We start from the raw sequence: 5,888 nt of genomic DNA, 5'->3' as shown, positions 1-5,888 counted from the left end.
GTTTGTCTTTTTCTTGGTTGGTGTTTGTCTTGTTCCAAAAAGTGAGAGAATATTTTGTGTTTTCCAACGTTGATCGTGTCTTCACTCAATCCTTTTTCCTTATAGATGAAACAGGAACGAATATGAGAATAGAAAACAGCCAGGGAGGTAAAATTATCTGGACCCTTTTTTATCAAGTTCTAAAGGTATATATTTATTTTTTATTTTAATGTGCCTTTTTTATATATAACGTTCATAGACATATTATTGGTAGGATAAAAAAGCTCAGTAAAATTAGTTATACAAGTTAAGAGTAAAATCACGTTACATTTTAGGATTTATATATTTCTCATTATTTAGTTGTTCTATGAGACACATTTTTTGAAATTTTTGAAGTTTTTATCACGATAAAAATTGATGGCTCAAATAAATTTGTTCCACGTCATATAAATAAAGAGATATATGTACGTCCTAAAATATTGAAATAAATTTGTAATTTTACTCGCAACTAAATTAAATTCTAGCTTCCAAGCAGCCACGTATATATATATATATATATATGTGGATTCCCAGCAGCCACTTTAAACTAAAGTGTGTGAGTTTTTTCTTTTCTAAAGCATAAGCAATTATACCTCTAATGTGTAATCAATTCTCAAAAAATGAAAAATACAAAATAAACTATATATGGTGCCAATTTTCTGTAATGTGTAAGCACTGATCATAAAATAAAAATAGAAAATAAACCACAGGCCAACTTTCCCTCATCGATGACTATTTAGCACGTGTCTTGCCATCACAATTAAGGGAGTTAGTGCTCGAAGGGGGATTAGTGCCCACAAAGGGTCGAGCGTGGCTACATGCTCAAGGTCCCAATGTAGGCCTCAAGGTGACCTCAAAGCCACCTCACGCTTTGACATCAATGCCACCTTACGCTCGAAGCCGTCATCGAACAATATTTAGCTCAACTCAAAGTACGAATGAGCATAGGGCAAAGACACTATACCACGGTCCCATATGAATACACATTGTCGCGTGTGCCAAACTGAAGTGGTCTCACAACACTAGTGTTTATCTCAAGGTGCGAGTAATCCCACTTGACACCAAAATGATCCTTACACCTTTTGAAACGCAACAGATTTGAATCCTCATGGTCTGTTTAGGGTTTCGTATCGTAACGCTTATCCCATTATAATTATTAACACGTCTCTTCACTTTGCACACGCCCTTAGTCACTACCATTAACCTTAACCACCCAACTCCCTTGAGCATCAAAGTGACATTTGGAGGTGGACGATGACACTCCACGAGAAAGCACCAAGATGGATGGTAAAGACGGGAAATGACAACTAGTATTTGGATAACTACACTAGCAACACGTTTAAGCAAAAACGTCACTTTTAGCATCATTTTTTCCCCTTAGTCGTTACATTTGATTTTCTTTAGCCTATTTGAAAGTGTTCATGCTCTAAACTTCGCACATTGCTTTAAAGTTACAAATTGGCACACGAAGAGTAATTATAATTCTCTAAACTCAAACCCTTTAAACTCGGCTTCAGAGCAAGCGGTAATGGCCAATTGAGGCAAAAGACTTTACTTCTGTGAGATAAATATACAAGCTTACTTCTTACATTTAGGCCTTGTCTTGTGAACAGTAAAGACGATAAAGTATCAAATTAGTGTTAGAATAACCACACCAACGACATGTGTAAGCAAAAACATGTCATTTTTAGTTTCATTTTTTTCCCTTTAGTCATTGCATTTGATTTTCTTTAGCCTATTTAAAGTTGTTCGTGCTCTAAACTTTGAACATTGCTTTCAAGTTACAGATTGGCACATGAAGAGAAATTTTATCTCCAAACCCATACAACTCGTTTAGTTTACTGATTCGAGTTTTTAATTCGAATTAAGATGTGACTTTATGTGAGAGTTTTTTACTGTAGCAAAAAAGTTAGATATGATTATTTCTGAAAGTTTTTTACTGTAACAAAACTCGAATTTGTAAAATAAAAGGGACATGAGACTTTATTCTAGAGCAAGGCCGATTAGGACAAAAGACTTTGACTTGTGTGAGATAAGTATACAAGCTCACTTCCTCTCACATTTGGGCTTTGTCTTCTGAACTTTTCGGATCTTCAATAAGCACAGAACTTCTGATATAAATAGAATGCCGTTCCTTTTTTTTTGGGGGGGGGGGGGGGGGGGGGGGGGAATTACCTTATATTATAAACTCAGTCTACTAAATGAAAGATATCTCTTTTATCATATGTTGTAATGTTTGTGGCCAATTTGTTTGATAAACATGTTTATTATCAATTATAGCTCCAGTCAATCGGAAACCTTTCAAACTAGGCTGCTAGATTTAACCAGTAAACAGAGAAGTTTTTATTCTATCTTAACAATGGGGCTCACCAGAATGGTATCCATTGTTTCCACAACTTTACACCGCAAATTAAGCGCAAAACTACCCATTTTTTCTTGGTTCTAAAAGAGAAGTAATTGGCACAATATTCATACAAAAGACTGCACTTTTTCAGTATCCAAGGGGATAGAAATTTTGGTTATATTATAGTTACAAACATGAATCTGTGATCGTCTTAGGCATATAAGTGGGACACAATGTTATAATCTCTCTATCTTAGGTTTTTTTTTTTTTTTTTTGGGGTACAACTCTCTCTTATCATTTACTAATAATTAAGAATACGAATATTTAGGAATAAAAAGGAAAATAAAAAATAACACTAGTTAGCAACTTGGGATTTGAGTACAATGTGTTTCAGCTCTTCACAAGGTATCGGATTTCCCACATACACAGAAAGAAGTGAACTCCCACATGGAAAGCGTACAAGGGTTGACTTTTGGATGCTAATTATAAATAAGAATCGAGGTCGAGCCTAAAAACATACTTACCTGGGCGGGGTCGATGGGCGTTCAAGAAGGCCCATGGCCTAGGCTGGTGACCTCCATTGCACTCCGGAGGGGTGCCCGTCTATGGTCTCCTCATTGCAGGAGAGCCAACGTCATAATTTGTTGCATTGGGGGCCTGCGTTCGCGCGGCCCCTGCCCAATTCCCAGTCAAAATTATATATAAAAAAAAAAAAAAAGTAAATTTTCTGGACATTGTTTCTTAAATCATGATCACCTATAAAAATTTCAGTAAAATTTGTGAAAAAAATCTCTGAAATCACAATCAACCTTAATTTGCCTAATTTCAGTCAAAATATAAAAATTTCGGTAAAATTCGTGAAAATTATCTCCAAAGTTTTAATCAACCGTAATTTGTGATTTGATTAGTTGTCGGTGCTAATTCTTCGATATTAAGCATAGACATGTAGTAAATGGTTGGGAATATTAGCTTTAATTTGGATCCAAAAGGTAATTAGAGAAGTGTTATATGTCTAGTTGCTAAGTTGTTATTGGTGTACAGAATCTGCAAATTCGATATAATAACGAATAGTAAATATTTTGGGTAAAATACGTAAGAGAAGTGGAGTGAAAGGATAGACAAGAAGTAGTTGACGGAAGTTTGGTTGGACAGGCGGCTGGTAGGAGAGTCCCACATCAGAAAAGAACAAGAGGAGGGGGTAGGAGAGAGCGAATAAGAGAAGAAAATGGGCCAACGTTAAAAAATTACATACCTGGACGGGGTCAATGGGCGATCAGGAAGGCCCATGGCCTAGGTGGGTGGCTTCCATTGCACTTTGGAGGTGCACTTGCCTAACATCTCCCCCTAGTGGGAGACTGTACGTCGTAATTTGTGGTTGTGGGGGCTGTGTTCGCGCGGCCCCTGCCCAATTTTCATCACAAAATTTAATATATCTATTATTATTATTATTATTATTATTATTACAACTAATGTAAATATTTATTATTATTATTACAACTAATGTAAATATTTTGTGCATTTAGAACTCATTTTAAAATGATTTTATTTTTTATATGAAAATAAAAACGTTTTTAATTTTAGACATAAATTATTTTTAAAAATACGTTTGATAGTTTTATCTAGAGATTGTTTTCAGTATAAAAAAATCTATTAATATTTCTATCTCTTTCTCTCTGCTAGAGAGAGAATAAAACGAAAATAAAAAATGAAAAATGATTAAAAGTCATTTTTCATTTATCTTATTTTACACTAAATCAAAAAATCGTTTTCATTTTTATTTTTTATCTTTATTGCGCCAAACGCCGTTTTAAAAACGTTTTCATTTTTTTTCTCAAAAAACGTGATCAATTCCAAACATGGCTATATATTTGCATTCCTGTCTGGCTTATTTATGAGAAAAAAACGCCACAATTCAGAATCTTGAAATAAGGAGAAAATTTTATGCATAACAAAGTTTTCAAATTTAAAATTTTAAGTTATCTATTAGGTTATATTTCATATTTAATAGTTAATTTTAAATTTTAAATTTTAAATTTGGCCACACTAATAGTTCTTGAGGTTTATCTACAATCTCATTTTGTTCTATGAATTTTATAACATTGTGCATTTGGTTTATGAGATTTTATTATATTTAAGTTTCGGTCTTTTTGTTAGCTAGGTGTTAAATATTTAACAAAATGTGTAAATTACGGATAAAAATTGAAAACATCTAAAATTTAGGAACTATTTATGGAAACTAATTTTAGTTTTTTTGTATTATTTTAGTCTCTAAACTTCAAATGTTTTCAATTTTGTTTTTTAATTTCTATAGATTCCGTAAAAAATTTAACACCTAAATAACAGAATGATTAAAACTGAAATAAAATAAAACCTCAAGAACTAACTGTGTGACATTTTAAAAGTCAGAAATTAAAGTGAGATTGAAAAAAATTCTATAGAATCATTTGTGAAATTAAGCCTTTAAATTTAGGTCGATGTTTATCTCGTATGATTATTTTGAATTTAGTTTAAGTTTTGTGGTATTAGTTTTAGAAGTAAATTCATTGACAATTAACGAATTTTGAGATTATTGCTTTTCTTCCTCTTCCTCTTGTGTTCTAATTCTCGTTCTAATTCTATCTATTTTGGTTCTCTCTCTTTTATTTTCTTGATTCTCTATTCTCTCAATAACTTATAATTAAGATTTCTCTTGTAAATCAGTGGAAAGGGTTGGTTACAGTTCCCCATTAGCACGGTCCAAATTTTAGTCTAAATTCCTCTCACTGGACATAAGAATGATTAATTTCACTACACTTGAGAATTTACAAATTTGATTTTTAATTAATTGGTACTTTTATAATTGAACAACATTTTTTGCATAACGGTGAAGCTAGACTCGACTGGGCGTATTAAACTAGAGAGTGATTCGTGTCCGCCTGAATTGAATGGACCCAATTCTTCATGTCATTTAGCGTGGAGGTTCTATATCAAACACTGTTATTATCGAACGACCTTTATTTAGAAGGGCTTCGAATGTCAACTTCTTTTCAACAAGTACTCGGTGGATTGGGTAGAAGATAGACCCAATGGCAGATTTAAATACACTCAAACTTTTTTTAAAAAAAATATTACTTTTAAAAATTTTAAAATTTTATACTTAAATCTCCACTAGAATAATATATGTCTGCATTAAAATAAATATATTTTCTTATATGCTCTCATTAAGATAATTTGTTAAAAAAATTTAATATACACTTTTACTGAAGTAAAAGACTAACTCCGTCACTGACTGAACTCAACACTTGATCGCTTACTACTAATGGGTAAATTGAGTAGAAGAGCAACGACAATTTGGTAACATCAATTTGGGTAAATTGAGTAGAATAGCACACACCAGGCAAAAGGAAATTTCTTTTTGATTTAACAACTTTTGCTTCTAAATTACTTTGAAATCTGAACTTTAAAGATGAAAAAAAGCCCTCTCTCCTCCTCTCCTTTGAAGCATTGGGACATCGAACTAGAACCTGAATTTTGACCAGTAAAAAAA

General features: G+C 32.7%; 2 non-coding genes across 2 annotated transcripts; both read left to right on the top strand.

Moving 5' to 3' along the window:
* Positions 1-2,878: 2,878 nt before the first annotated feature.
* LOC112090390 lies at positions 2,879-3,040 on the top strand. Its single transcript, XR_002901634.1, has one exon. It is a non-coding gene; the product is annotated as a U1 spliceosomal RNA (small nuclear RNA).
* Positions 3,041-3,606: 566 nt separating this feature from the next.
* Positions 3,607-3,766, top strand: LOC112090389. The gene has a single exon (XR_002901633.1). It is a non-coding gene; the product is annotated as a U1 spliceosomal RNA (small nuclear RNA).
* The last annotated feature ends 2,122 nt before the right edge of the window (positions 3,767-5,888 follow it).

The sequence above is a fragment of the Morus notabilis genome, unplaced genomic scaffold (genome assembly GCF_000414095.1).
Source record: "Morus notabilis unplaced genomic scaffold, ASM41409v2 Scaffold2202, whole genome shotgun sequence".
Lineage (NCBI taxonomy): Eukaryota > Viridiplantae > Streptophyta > Magnoliopsida > Rosales > Moraceae > Morus > Morus notabilis.
The sequence above is the reverse complement of the archived record's forward strand: the minus strand, read 5'-3'. Positions and strand labels throughout refer to the sequence as shown.